General features: G+C 43.8%; 1 protein-coding gene across 1 annotated transcript in view; it reads right to left on the bottom strand.

Moving 5' to 3' along the window:
- The window catches only part of ABCB7 (ATP binding cassette subfamily B member 7), a 558,087-nt gene that overhangs the window by 479,737 nt on the left and 62,629 nt on the right, over positions 1 to 15,721 (bottom strand). The gene's annotated exons all lie outside the window — the stretch shown is intronic.

The following is a 15,721-nucleotide window of genomic DNA, read 5'->3' as shown; positions in this document are numbered from 1 at the left end:
AAGACAGGTACCTTAAACGGAAGGCACCACTGCTTGTAAAACCATTCTCTCAAAAATAGCCTCCAAAGAAGCAAAAGTATCAAATTTAGAAAATTTGGAAAAAGTATGCAGCGAAGACCAAGTCGCTGCCTTACAAATCTGTTCAACAGAAGCCTCATTTTTAAAAGCCCATGTGGAAGCCACTGCTCTGATTGAATGAGCAGTAATTGTTTCAGGAGGCTGCTGGCCAGCAGTCTCATAGGCCAGACGGATTATACTTTTCAGCCAAAAGGAAAGAGAGGTAGCAGTCGCCTTCTGACCTCTCCTCTTACCAGAATAGATGACAAACAATGAAGTTGTTTGTCTGAAATCTTTAGTTGTTTGTAAATAGAACTTTAAAGCACGAACCACATCAAGATTGTGTAACAGACGTTCCTTCTTTGACGAAGGATTAGGACACAGAGAAGGAACAACAATTTCCTGGTTAATATTCTTATTAGACACAACCTTAGGAAGAAAACCAGGTTTGGTACGCAAAACTACCTTATCTGCATGGAACACCAAGTAAGGTGAGTCACACTGTAAAGCAGATAACTCTGAAACTCTTCGCGCAGAAGAGATAGCTACCAAAAACAAAACTTTCCAAGATAAAAGCTTAATATCTATGGAATGTAAAGGTTCAAACGGAACCCCTTGCAGAACTGAAAGAACTAAATTCAGACTCCATGGCGGAGCCACAGATCTATAAACAGGCTAGATTCTGACTAAAGCCTGTAAGAGTAAACGCTTGAACGTCTGGTACCTCCGCCAGACGTTTGTGTAAAAGAATAGACAAAGCGGATATCTGTCCTTTTAAGGAACTAGCTGACAATCCTTTCTTCAATCCATCTTGGAGAAAAGACAATATCCTGGGAATCCTAATCTTACTCCATGAGTAGCCCTTGGATTCGCACCAACAAATATATTTTCGCCAAATCTTATGGTAGATTTTCCTGGTGACAGGCTTTCTAGCCTGAATCAGGGCATCGATAACCGACTCAGAGAAACCACGCTTAGATAGAATTAGGCGTTCAATCTCCAAGCAGTCAGACGCAGAGATATTAGATTTGGATGTTTGAAAGGACCTTGAAGTAGAAGGTCCTGCCTCATTGGCAGAGTCCATGGTGGAACGGATGACATGTCCACTAGGTCTGCATACCAAGTCCTGCGTGGCCACGCAGGTGCTATTAGAATCACCGACGCCCTCTCATGCTTGATTCTGGCAACCAGACGAGGAAGGAGAGGAAACGGAGGAAACACATAGGCCAGATTGAAGGACCAAGGCGCTGCTAGAGCATCTATCAACACCGCCTGGGGATCCCGGGACCTGGACCCGTAAAGAGGAAGTTTGGCATTCTGACGGGACGCCATCAGATCCAATTCTGGAGTGCCCCATAGCCGAGTCAGCTGGGCAAATACCTCCGGGTGGAGTTCCCACTCCCCCGGATGAAAAGTCTGACGACTTAGAAAATCCGCTTCCCAGTTGTCTACTCCTGGGATGTGAATTGCTGAGAGGTGGCAAGAGTGATCCTCCGCCAACCTGATTATTTTGGTTACTTCCATCATTGCTAGGGGACTCCTTGTTCCCCCTTGATGGTTGATGTAAGCTACAGTCGTGATGTTGTCCGACTGAAATCTGATGAATTTGGCCGCAGCTAGCTGAGGCCATGCCTGAAGAGCGTTGAATATCGCCCTCAGTTCCAAAATGTTTATCGGGAGAAGAGCTTCTTCCCGAGACCATAAGCCCTGAGCTTTCAGGGAGTCCCAGACAGCACCCCAGCCCAACAGACTGGTGTTGGTCGTTACGATTATCCACTCTGGTCTGCGGAAACACATTCCCTGAGCCAGGTGATCCTGAGACAACCACCAGAGAAGAGAATCTCTGGTCCCCTGGTCCAACTGTATTTGAGGAGACAAATCTGCATAATCCCCATTCCACTGTTTGAGCATGCATAGTTGCAGTGGTCTGAGGTGTATCCGTGCAAAAGGGACTATGTCCATTGCCGCTACCATTAATCCGATTGTCTCCATGCACTGAGCTACAGATGGCAGAGGAATGGAATGAAGAGCTCGGCAAGTAGTTAATAGTTTTAACTTTCTGACCTCCGTCAGAAATATTTTCATTTCTACCGAGTCTGTTAGTGTTCCTAGGAAGGGAACTCTTGTGAGGGGGGATAGAGAACTCTTTTTGATGTTCACCTTCCACCCGTGAGACCTCAGAAAGGCCACTACAATTTCCGTGTGAGACTTGGCTCTTTGGAAAGTTGACGCCTGAATTAAGATGTCGTCTAGATAAGGCGCCACTGCTATGCCCCGCGGCCTTAGCACCGCCAGGAGGGACCCTAGCACCTTTGTGAAAATTCTGGGAGCAGTGGCCAACCCGAAAGGGAGAGCCACAAACTGATAATGCTTGTCCAGAAAAGCAAACCTGAGAAACTGGTGATGATCCTTGTGGATAGGAATATGTAAATATGCATCCTTTAGATCCACGGTAGTCATATATTGACCCTCCTGGATCATTGGTAAGATTGTCCAAATGGTCTCCATCTTGAATGATGGGACTCTGAGGAATTTTGAGATCCAGGATTGGTCTGAAAGTTCCTTCTTTTTTGGGAACCACAAACAGGTTTGAGTAAAAACCCAGCCCTTGTTCCGCAATTGGAACTGGGTGGATCACTCCCATTGTATGTAGGTCTTCTACACAGCGTAAGAACGCCTCTTTCTTTGTCGTGTCTGTAGACAGACGAGAAATATGGAACCTTCCCCTTGGAGGGGAGTCCTTGAATTCTAGAAGATATCCCTGGGATACAATCTCTAAGACCCAGGGATCGTGTACGTCTCTTGCCCAGGCCTGAGCGAATAGAGAGAGTCTGCCCCCTACTAGATCCGGTCCCGGATCGGGGGCTACCCCTTCATGCTGTCTTGGGGGCAGCTGCAGGCTTCTTGGCCTGTTTACCCTTGTTCCAGCCCTGGTAAGGTTTCCAGGCTGCCCTGGGTTGTGAAGTGTTACCCTCTTGCTTCGCAGCAGAGGAGGATGAAGCGAGACCGCTCCTGAAATTTTCGAAAGGAACAAAAATTATTTTGTTTGTTCTTTGTCTTAAAGGATTTGTCCTGAGGGAGAGCATGGCCTTTTCCCCTAGTGATTTCTGAGATAATCTCTTTCAATTCAGGCCAGAAAAGGGTCTTTCCTTTGAAAGGGATGTTCAGTAGTTTGGATTTTGACGACACATCGGCCGACCAAGACTTGAGCCATAGCGCCCTGAGCGCCAGAATGGCAAAACCTGAATTCTTTGCCGCTAACTTAGCTAGTTGGAAAGCGGCATCTGTGAGAAAAGAATTAGCCAGCTTAAGAGCCTTAATTCTGTCCATAATATCCTCATATGAGGTCTCTGTCTGGAGCGCATCTTCCAGCGCCTCGAACCAGAAAGCAGCTGCAGTAGTTACAGGAACAATGCACGCTATAGGTTGGAGAAGAAAACCTTGATAAACAAATATTTTCTTAAGTAGACCCTCTAATTTTTTATCCATAGGGTCTTTAAAAGAACAACTGTCCTCAATTGGTATGGTTGCGCGTTTAGCAAGTGAAGAAACAGCCCCCTCCACCTTAGGGACCGTCAGATATGCAGAACATTTTCTTAAAAACAGGAGGGGGAACAAACGGAATACCTGGTCTATCCCACTCCCTAGTTACTAAATTTAAAAGCCAACGTATCTGAGTCTGTCTGAGGAGCAACCTTTCCCGAATCGGAAACTTCTCCCTCAGACAGCACATCCCTCGCCCCCATTTCAGAGCGTTGTGAGTGTATATCGGATACGGCTACTAAAGCGTCAGAATGCTCATAATCTGTTCTTAAAACAGAGCTATCACACTTTGCAGGTAACAAGGGCAGCTTAGATAAAAATACTGAGAGGGAATTATCCATAACTGTCGACAAAACTTGTAAGGTAAAAGTTAGCCGCGCTAGAGGTGCTAGGCGTCGCTTGAGCGGGCGTAACTGGTTGTGACACTTGGGGAGAGGTCAACGGGCTAACCTCATTACCTTCTGTCTGAGAATCATCTTGGTCCACATTTTTAAGTGCAACAATATGGTCTTTAAAATGTATAGACATATCAGTACACGTGGGACACATTTTGAGAGGGGGTTCCACCATGGCTTCTAAACACATTGAACAAGGATTTTCCTTGGTGACAGACATGTTTAACAGACTAATAGTAAGACAAACAGGCTTAGAAATCACACTAATCAAGCAAAAACACACTTTGCAAAAAAAACATTACTGTGCCTTTAAGAAATAAAAAAAGCACACAATTTTCCCAAACAGTGAAAAATGCACCAAACTTTCTGAAATTTTCACAGTATGTACCTAAAGCATTGGCAAGATTGCACAGCTAGCAAAAAAAATCGATTAACCCCTTAATGCCCAAACCGGATCAATAGTAAGCTAACAGACCAGTTAAAACAAATTTAGCAACTTGCCACAGCTTTGCTGTGGCCCTACCTTCCCTTAGGAGTTGGATTTATGGGGAAAAAGCTTCTTATGGGTCCTCAAATTGTAGCAGGAGCCACCATGTGAACACAGCCTGAAGATCTACATACAAAGAGAGAAGCGCTCTACCAGGAACGAACAACAGCTCAGTGGCTTGTTCTATGGCGATTTACCACCCGGAAGCAGCCTCTTTTAGACCAGTGTGCTTTTCACAGAAGAAAACTTTCCTGAAGTATATCAGTCTGATCCCGCCAAGTAAGGTCAGTCCAGCCCCGAAATACCAGGCAATTCTCCTCTGAACAAGGAACATGACAACCCCAGACGATCGTTTCGGCCTTCTATGGGCCTCGTCAGTGAGGTGCAGCCACATTCCTCTAAGCACACTGGGCAAGGAGTCCACGTCTGGTTTCCCCCATCACCCATAGGGAGACTTCCCCAGGGTCATAATAATTTGCATACAAAGAGAGAAGCGCTCTACCAGGAACGAACAACAGCTCAGTGGCTTGTTCTATGGCGATTTACCACCCGGAAGCAGCCTCTTTTAGACCAGTGTGCTTTTCACAGAAGAAAACTTTCCTGAAGTATATCAGTCTGATCCCGCCAAGTAAGGTCAGTCCAGCCCCGAAATACCAGGCAATTCTCCTCTGAACAAGGAACATGACAACCCCAGACGATCGTTTCGGCCTTCTATGGGCCTCGTCAGTGAGGTGCAGCCACATTCCTCTAAGCACACTGGGCAAGGAGTCCACGTCTGGTTTCCCCCATCACCCATAGGGAGACTTCCCCAGGGTCATAATAATTTGCATACAAAGAGAGAAGCGCTCTACCAGGAACGAACAACAGCTCAGTGGCTTGTTCTATGGCGATTTACCACCCGGAAGCAGCCTCTTTTAGACCAGTGTGCTTTTCACAGAAGAAAACTTTCCTGAAGTATATCAGTCTGATCCCGCCAAGTAAGGTCAGTCCAGCCCCGAAATACCAGGCAATTCTCCTCTGAACAAGGAACATGACAACCCCAGACGATCGTTTCGGCCTTCTATGGGCCTCGTCAGTGAGGTGCAGCCACATTCCTCTAAGCACACTGGGCAAGGAGTCCACGTCTGGTTTCCCCCATCACCCATAGGGAGACTTCCCCAGGGTCATAATAATTTGCATACAAAGAGAGAAGCGCTCTACCAGGAACGAACAACAGCTCAGTGGCTTGTTCTATGGCGATTTACCACCCGGAAGCAGCCTCTTTTAGACCAGTGTGCTTTTCACAGAAGAAAACTTTCCTGAAGTATATCAGTCTGATCCCGCCAAGTAAGGTCAGTCCAGCCCCGAAATACCAGGCAATTCTCCTCTGAACAAGGAACATGACAACCCCAGACGATCGTTTCGGCCTTCTATGGGCCTCGTCAGTGAGGTGCAGCCACATTCCTCTAAGCACACTGGGCAAGGAGTCCACGTCTGGTTTCCCCTATCACCCATAGGGAGACTTCCCCAGGGTCATAATAATTTGCATACAAAGAGAGAAGCGCTCTACCAGGAACGAACAACAGCTCAGTGGCTTGTTCTATGGCGATTTACCACCCGGAAGCAGCCTCTTTTAGACCAGTGTGCTTTTCACAGAAGAAAACTTTCCTGAAGTATATCAGTCTGATCCCGCCAAGTAAGGTCAGTCCAGCCCCGAAATACCAGGCAATTCTCCTCTGAACAAGGAACATGACAACCCCAGACGATCGTTTCGGCCTTCTATGGGCCTCGTCAGTGAGGTGCAGCCACATTCCTCTAAGCACACTGGGCAAGGAGTCCACGTCTGGTTTCCCCCATCACCCATAGGGAGACTTCCCCAGAGTCATAATAATTTGCATACAAAGAGAGAAGCGCTCTACCAGGAACGAACAACAGCTCAGTGGCTTGTTCTATGGCGATTTACCACCCGGAAGCAGCCTCTTTCTCTGCCTCTGAAGATCTAGTCCATCTAACTGCGCATCTGAGGTGCAAAATTAGGCCCCTCCCACCTTACTCCGGTGCTGTGAGGTCTAAAGAAACACTCCTAGGAGTTATAATATTAGCCATGTGGGTAACAACCCCTGAAAGAAACTCAAAAGGACCTTCTAAGTGTCTCAAAAACGATGTTTATAAGTAAAAACCGTTTGCCATAAAAAAGTGTCAACCCATAAAAAAGTGTCAACCAGCATAAATTAGCCCTGTTATGTAAGCTTGTAATTCCATACTTAGTCTCTGAATAAAGCTTACCCTTCCCTCATGGGTATCTTATCAGTCCTTTTCTAGCATTATCACAGTCTTGTCTAGAAATAAATGACTGAACATACCTTATTGCAGCTTAATCTGCAAACCGTTCCCCCAACTGCAGTTTTCTTGTACTCCTCAGTCCTGTGTGGGAACAGCAGTGGATTTTAGTTACAACTAGCTAAAATCATTTAAATCTCTACAGAAATCTTCATCCCTTTTCTGCTGGAGAGTAAATAGTACAAACCGGTACCATTTAAAAATAACAAACTTTTGCTTGTAGAACAAAAACTACAAATCTAACACCACATTCACTTTACCTTTCCGAGAGAGACCCTGTTGCTTAGATCCGGCAAAGAGAATGACTGGGGGGTGGAGCTAGAGGGGGAGCTATATGGACAGCTCTGCTGTGTGCTCTCTTTGCAACTTCCTGTTGGGAAGGAGAATATCCCACAAGTAAAGGATGAATCCGTGGACTGGATACACCTTACAAGAGAAAACCTGTCATTGGCTCACCAATGTCTTCAGTTAGAAACCCGTAGTGAATGGCTGCTCCATCAACAAAATAATACCAAGAGAATAAAGCAAATTTCATAATAGAAGTAAACTGGAAAATTGTTTAAAATTGTATGCTCTACCTAAATCATGAAAGAAAAATGTTTGGTGTAATGTCACTAACTTACAATATTGATAGATGCTAATAAATAATTTTGTAATTTACCTTTACTAATATAAATACCATTAAAGGGACAGTCTACCATTGAATTGTTATTGTTTTAAAAGATAGATAATCCCTTTATTACCCATTCTCCAGTTTTGCACAACCAACACAGTTATATTAATATAGTTTTTACCTCTGTGATTACCTTGTATCTAAGAACCTTCTTCCAGCCCCCTGATCACATGACTGTGACTGTTTATGATCTATTGTCTTGCAGTTAGCATAGTGTTGGGCTAAATCCTAAATAACTTCCTGTGCCTGTACACAGTGTTATCTATATGGCCCACGTGTACTTTTAGTCTCTTTGTGTTGAAAAGGAATTTAAAAAGCCTGTGATAAGAGGCAGCCCTCAAGAGTTTAGAAATTAGCATATGATCCTACCTATGTTTAGTTTAAACTAATAATACTAAGAGAAAAAAGCAAATTTGATGATAAAAGTAAATTGGAAAGTTGAATAAAATTACATGTCCTATCTGAATAATGAAAGTTTAACTTTGACTAGACTGTCCCTTTAATAGATACAAATACAATGCTCAATAAGTCATCCTCTATTTATAGTTCCTCTTGTTGTCAGAAGATCACTGGACGTATATTCCATAACAAAAAATAATCCCATTACTCTCAAAGAAACAAAGACAGGTTTAGCAGATACAGTGGGGTGAAAACAAGAAAAAGCGAGATTAGGAAGGGAAATAAGGCAGAAGATTAGATGGTATAAGGCAGAGCAAAAGATTGGGTGAGAGCTAGAAGACCATTAGCAGAAATTAACATAGGTGTAACGTGGCTAAACAGGCATAGCCAGGGCCGCCATCAGGGGGTGACAGGGGTGACTCCTGTCAGGGGCCCAATGGGCCAGGGGTACTACAATTTTTTTTTTAAATGTTGGCAGCCACCAGTGGGTAGTACAGCAGAGTGCTAATTGAGCACATGGGAAATGTTATTACAAGGAGTAAAGTATTAGTATGTGAGAGGATTTTTGAGTGTGCACTAAACCACTATGCACAGTGTGAGACAGACTAGGCACTTTGTTTGTATAGTGTGTGCCTGAGTCAGACAGCAGATACCTTTCATTTGCAGAGGAGGTAGGACTTACTTAGCAAATGTTTTTTATTTCTTTGTGCAATTTCGGATTGTGACTTCAGTGTGATAGTAGTTGTATGGTCGGGCCAGGGGTCCATAAAAACAGAATTTATGCTTACCTGATAAATTACTTTCTCCAACGGTGTGTCCGGTCCACGGCGTCATCCATAACTTGTGGGAATATCTCTTCCCCAACAGGAAATGGCAAAGAGTCCCAGCAAAGCTGGCCATATAGTCCCTCCTAGGCTCCGCCCACCCCAGTCATTCGACCGACGGACAGGAGGAAAAAATAGGAGAAACCATATGGTACCGTGGTGACTGTAGTTAGAGAAAATAATTCATCAGACCTGATTAAAAAACCAGGGCGGGCCGTGGACCGGACACACCGTTGGAGAAAGTAATTTATCAGGTAAGCATAAATTCTGTTTTCTCCAACATTGGTGTGTCTGGTCCACGGCGTCATCCTTACTTGTGGGAACCAATACCAAAGCTTTAGGACACGGATGAAGGGAGGGAGCAAATCAGGTTACCTAAACGGAAGGCACCACGGCTTGCAAAACCTTTCTCCCAAAAATAGCCTCCGAAGAAGCAAAAGTATCAAATTTGTAAAATTTGGCAAAAGTGTGCAGTGAAGACCAAGTCGCTGCCTTACATATCTGAACAACAGAAGCCTCGTTCTTGAAGGCCCATGTGGAAGCCACAGCCCTAGTGGAGTGAGCTGTGATTCTTTCAGGAGGCTGCCGTCCGGCAGTCTCGTAAGCTAATCGGATGATGCTTTTAAGCCAAAAGGAAAGAGAGGTAGAAGTCGCTTTTTTACCTCTCCTTTTACCAGAATGGACGACAAACAGAGAAGATGTTTGTCTGAAATCTTTTGTAGCTTCTAAATAGAATTTTAGAGCACGGACTACGTCCAAGTTGTGTAACAAACGTTCCTTCTTTGAAACTGGATTCGGACACAAAGAAGGTACAACTATCTCCTGGTTAATGTTTTTGTTAGAAACAACCTTTGGAAGAAAACCAGGCTTAGTACGCAAAACCACCTTATCTGCATGGAACACCAGATAGGGCGGAGAACACTGCAGAGCAGATAACTCTGAAACTCTTCTAGCAGAAGAAATAGCAACCAAAAACAAAACTTTCCAAGATAACAACTTAATATCTATGGAATGTAGAGGTTCAAACAGAACCCCTTGAAGAACTGAAAGAACTAGATTTAAACTCCAGGGAGGAGTCAAAGGTCTGTAAACAGGCTTGATCCTAACCAGAGCCTGAACAAATGCTTGAACATCTGGCACAGCTGCCAGTCGTTTGTGTAGTAAGACTGAAAAAGCAGAAATCTGTCCCTTTAGAGAACTCGCAGATAATCCTTTATCCAAACCTTCTTGCAGAAAGGAAAGAATCTTAGGAATTTTTATCTTATTCCATGGGAATCCCTTGGATTCACACCAGCAGATATATCTTTTCCATATCTTATGGTAAATGTTTCTAGTTACCGGTTTTCTGGCCTGAACCAGAGCATCTATCACAGAATCTGAAAACCCACGCTTTGATAGAATCAAGCGTTCAATCTCCAAGCCGTCAGCTGGAGGGAGACCAGATTTGGATGTTCGAAAGGACCCTGAACAAGAAGGTCCTGTCTCAAAGGTAGCTTCCATGGTGGAACCAATGACATATTCACTAGGTCTGCATACCAAGTCCTGCGTTGCCACGCAGGAGCTATCAAGATCACCGAGGCCCTCTCCTGTTTGATCCTGGCTACCAGCCTGGGAATGAGAGGAAACGGTGGAAACACATAAGCTAGATTGAAGGTCCAAGGTGCTACTAGTGCATCCACTAGAGTCGCCTTGGGATCCCTGGATCTGGACCCGTAGCAAGGAACCTTGAAGTTCTGACGAGACGCCATCAGATCCATGTCTGGAATGCCCCATAATTGAGTCAACTGGGCAAAGATCTCCGGGTGGAGTTCCCACTCCCCCGGATGGAATGTCTGATGACTCAGATAATCCGCTTCCCAGTTTTCCACACCTGGGATGTGGATCGCAGATAGATGGCAGGAGTGATCCTCCGCCCATTGTATTATTTTGGTCACTTCTTTCATCGCCAGGGAACTCCTTGTTCCCCCCTGATGATTGATATATGCAACAGTCGTCATGTTGTCTGATTGGAATCTTATGAATCTGGCCTTTGCAAGCTGAGGCCAAGCCCTGAGAGCATTGAATATCGCTCTTAGTTCCAGAATGTTTATCGGGAGAAGAGACTCTTCCCGAGACCATAGTCCCTGAGCTTTCAGGGATTCCCAGACCGTGCTCTAGCCCACTAGACTGGCGTCGGTCGTGACAATGACCCACTCTGGTCTGCGGAAGCTCATTCCCTGGGATAGGTGGTCCAGGGTTAGCCACCAACGGAGTGAATCTCTGGTCTTCTGATCTACTTGAATCACTGGAGACAAGTCTGTATAGTCCCCATTCCACTGTTTCAGCATGCACAGTTGTAATGGTCTTAGATGAATTCGCGCAAAAGGAACTATGTCCATTGCTGCAACCATCAACCCTACTACTTCCATGCACTGAGCTATGGAAGGACGTGGAACAGAATGAAGAACTTGACAAGCGCTTAGAAGTTTTGACTTTCTGACATCTGTCAGAAAAATCCTCATTTCTAAGGAATCTATTATTGTTCCCAAGAAGGGAACTCTTGTTGACGGAGACAGAGAACTTTTTTCTATGTTCACCTTCCATCCATGAGAACTGAGAAAGGCCAGAACGATGTCTGTATGAGCCTTTGCTTTTGAAAGGGACGGCGCTTGTATTAGTATGTCGTCCAAGTATGGTACTACTGCAATGCCCCTCGGTCTTAGAACCGCTAGAAGGGACCCGAGTACCTTTGTGAAAATCCTTGGAGCAGTGGCTAATCCGAATGGGAGGGCCACAAACTGGTAATGTTTGTCCAGAAAGGCGAACCTTAGGAACTGATGATGTTCTTTGTGGATAGGAATATGTAGGTACGCATCCTTTAGATCCACGGTAGTCATAAATTGACCTTCCTGGATAGTGGGTAGAATCGTTCGAATGGTTTCCATTTTGAACGATGGTACCCTGAGAAATTTGTTTAGGATCTTTAAATCCAGAATTGGTCTGAAGGTTCCCTCTTTTTTGGGAACTACGAACAGATTTGAGTAAACTCCCATTCCTTGTTCCGTCATTGGAACTGGGTGTATCACTCCCATCTTTAACAGGTCTTCTACACAATGTAAGAACGCCTGTCTCTTTATTTGGTTTGAGGATAAGTGAGACATGTGGAACCTTCCCCTTGGGGGTAGTTCCTTGAATTCCAGAAGATAACCCTGAGAAACTATTTCTAGCGTCCAGGGATCCTGAACATCTCTTGCCCAAGCCTGAGCAAAGAGAGAGAGAGTCTGCCCCCCACTAGATCCGGTCCCGGATCGGGGGCTACTCCTTCATGCTGTTTTGTTAGCGGTAGCAGGCTTTTTGGCCTGCTTACCCTTGTTCCAGCCTTGCATCTGTTTCCAGGCTGGTTTGGACTGTGAGGCATTACCCTCTTGCTTAGAGGATGCAGAATTAGAGGCCGGTCCGTTCCTGAAATTACGAAAGGAACGAAAATTATAATTATTCTTGGCCTTGAAAGGCCTATCTTGTGGGAGGGTGTGGCCCTTTCCCCCAGTGATGTCTGAGATAATCTCTTTCAATTCTGGTCCAAAGAGAGTTTTACCCTTGAAGGGGATGTTAAGCAATTTTGTCTTGGATGATACATCCGCTGACCAAGACTTTAGCCAAAGCGCTCTGCGCGCCACAATTGCAAACCCTGAATTTTTCGCCGCTAATCTAGCTAATTGCAAAGTGGCATCTAAAATAAAAGAGTTAGCCAACTTAAGTGCGTGAACTCTGTCCATAACCTCCTCATATGGAGTCTCTCTACTGAGCGACTTTTCTAGTTCCTCGAACCAGAACCACGCTGCTGTAGTGACAGGAACAATGCACGAAATGGGTTGTAGAAGGTAACCTTGCTGTACAAAAATCTTTTTAAGCAAACCCTCCAATTTTTTATCCATAGGATCTTTGAAAGCACAATTATCCTCGATAGGAATAGTAGTGCGCTTGTTTAGAGTAGAAACTGCCCCCTCGACCTTAGGGACTGTCTGCCATAAGTCCTTTCTGGGGTCGACCATAGGAAATAATTTCTTAAATATAGGAGGGGGAACAAAAAGGTATGCCGGGCTTCTCCCACTCCTTATTCACTATGTCCGCCACCCGCTTGGGTATAGGAAAAGCGTCAGGGTGCACCGGAACCTCTAGGAACTTGTCCATCTTGCATAATTTTTCTGGAATGACCAAGTTGTCACAATCATCCAGAGTAGATAACACCTCCTTAAGCAGAGCGCGGAGATGTTCTAATTTAAATGTCACAACATCAGGTTCAGCCTGTTGAGAAATTTTTCCTGAATCTGAAATTTCCCCATCTGACAAAACCTCCCTCATGGCCCCTTCAGATTGGTGTGAGGGTATGACAGAACAATTATCATCAGCGCCCTCCTGCTCTTCAGTGTTTAAAACGGAGCAATCGCGCTTTCTCTGATATGCAGGCATTTTGGATAAAATATTTGCTATGGAGTTATCCATTACAGCCGTCAATTGTTGCATGGTAATAAGCATTGGCGCGCTAGAAGTACTAGGGGCCTCCTGCGTGGGCAAAACTGGTATAGACACAGAAGGAGATGATGTAGAACCATGTCTACTCCCTTCATCTGATGAATCATCTTGGGCAACTTCATTATCTGTGACAGTACTGTCCTTACATTGTTTGGACGCTATGGCACAATTATCACACAATTTTGAAGGGGGAGACACATTGACTTTCATACATATAGAACATAGCTTATCTGAAGGCACAGACATGTTAAACAGGCTTAAACTTGTCAATAAAGCACAAAAACCGTTTTAAAACAAAACCGTTACTGTCTCTTTAAATTTTAAACAGAGCACACTTTATTACTGAATATGTGAATAAATATGAAGGAATTGTTCAAAATTTACCAAAATTTCACCACAGTGTCTTAAAGCATTAAAAGTATTGCACACCAATTTTCAGAGCTTTAACCCTTAAAATAACGAAACCGGAGCCGGTTACAGATTTAACCCCTATACAGTCCCAGCTATAGCCTTTGCTGTGACTTTACCAAGCCCAGAGGGGAATACGATACCAAATGACGCCTTCTAGTAACTTTTCCAACTACTTTCAGGTCCTCACACATGCATCTGCATGTCTTGCTCTCAAAAACAACTGCGCAGTAATGGCGCGAAAATGAGGCTCAGCCTACAACTGGGAAGGCCCTTCCTGACTGGAAAAGGTGTCTAACATAGTGCCTGACGTTAAAAAACGTTCCCCAAGTTTATAAGTGTGAATTATCAGCATAAACATGTATAAAATGTCCAAATAAAGCAATCGATTTTGCCCATAAAAGTGTCTACCAGTTTTATAGCCCATATTAAGCCATTTATTCTGTTTGAGACTAAGAAAATGGCTTACCGGTCCCCATGAGGGGAAATGACAGCCTTCCAGCATCACACAGTCTTGTTAGAAATATGGCTAGTCATACCTTAAGCAGAAAAGTCTGCTAACTGTTTCCCCCAACTGAAGTTACTTCATCTCAACAGTCCTATGTGGAAACAGCGATCGATTTTAGTTACTGTCTGCTAAAATCATCTTCCTCTCACAAACAGAAATCTTCATCTTTTTCTGTTTCAGAGTAAATAGTACATACCAGCACTATTTTAAAATAAACTCTTGATAGTAGAATAAAAAAACTACAACTAAACACCACATACTCTTGACCATCTCCGTGGAGATGTTGCCTGTGCAACGGCAAAGAGAATGACTGGGGTGGGCGGAGCCTAGGAGGGACTATATGGCCAGCTTTGCTGGGACTCTTTGCCATTTCCTGTTGGGAAAGAGATATTCCCACAAGTAAGGATGACGCCGTGGACCGGACACACCAATGTTGGAGAAAACACATTTTTTAGCAATATGTAGCAGTTTATTTATGATTATTTGACAATGCTGTAGAAATTCTATATTTAAAGCCATGTAGAAATGTTTCCTCCTCAATACACAAATGGTAGGTGCTCTTTTGGCAGAAATTAGTTTTTTTTATTACTATATATATATATTTTAATTACATTCAAGTTTACTGCCCCTTTATGCAAGGACTTTCCAGATGCAAGGAGGCATTTTATCTAAGAGTTTTACATCTGCATAAAATGTTACTCTCAGACTAAGATTGCTCAGTGTTAGAAATGAGACAGGTTAACTTAAAACTGTTCAGTTTACACTACAGCTGACTTAATTTTGAAATACATACCAACAAGCCTAAATCCTGCATTTAACCAGATCTAATGGTATGAGTACCACAGCTTATGGTTCCACCAAGACCATATAGAGTACAGCATTTTCAAAATACTTAAGTACAGCTGACAGATGGGAACATTTGTACACTATATTTGAAGTGGTGCTCTTGGTTTCGGAAAATGGGGAAAAAACAAACAAACATATGTCAAACTTTTAAAAGTACTTTTCTTCATCTAGCCATCTACCCAGACCATTAATGTACAATTTTGAATTCAAAGAATTATTTTTGTTTACACATTTACAAATATGATTCTTTAAAAAGTGTTCTCTTAATTTCTGCAATTTTTTTTATCATGCATGTCACACACTGTTGATTTAGGGGATGCAAGGTGCATACATGTTTCCTCATGTGAGTGTTTCTGTGGGTGTCTGTGTTTATGTCTTTGTGCCTCTATGAGTGTGTATGTATTTTTTTTCTGTGGGTATGTATGTCTTTGTGCATTTTCTATAGATGTCTGTAAGGGTGTGTGCATATGCCTTTGAGCTTTTTCTATGGGTGTCTCTGCGAGGGTGTGTGCATGTTTGCCTTTGTGTATTTTCTCTGGATGCCTCTGTGAGGGTGGGTGTGTATGTCTGTTTTCTGTGGATGTCTCTGTGAGGGTGTGTGTGTATGTATGTATGTCTGTGTTTTCTGTGGCTGTCTCTGTGAGGGTGTGTGTGTTTTCTGTGGGTGTCTCTGTGAGGGTGTGTGTATGTCTTTGTGTGTTTTCTGTGGATGTCTCAGTGAGAGTGTGTATATGTATGTCTTTCTGTGTT

The sequence above is a fragment of the Bombina bombina genome, chromosome 1, assembly GCF_027579735.1.
Source record: "Bombina bombina isolate aBomBom1 chromosome 1, aBomBom1.pri, whole genome shotgun sequence".
Lineage (NCBI taxonomy): Eukaryota > Metazoa > Chordata > Amphibia > Anura > Bombinatoridae > Bombina > Bombina bombina.
The sequence above is the reverse complement of the archived record's forward strand: the minus strand, read 5'-3'. Positions and strand labels throughout refer to the sequence as shown.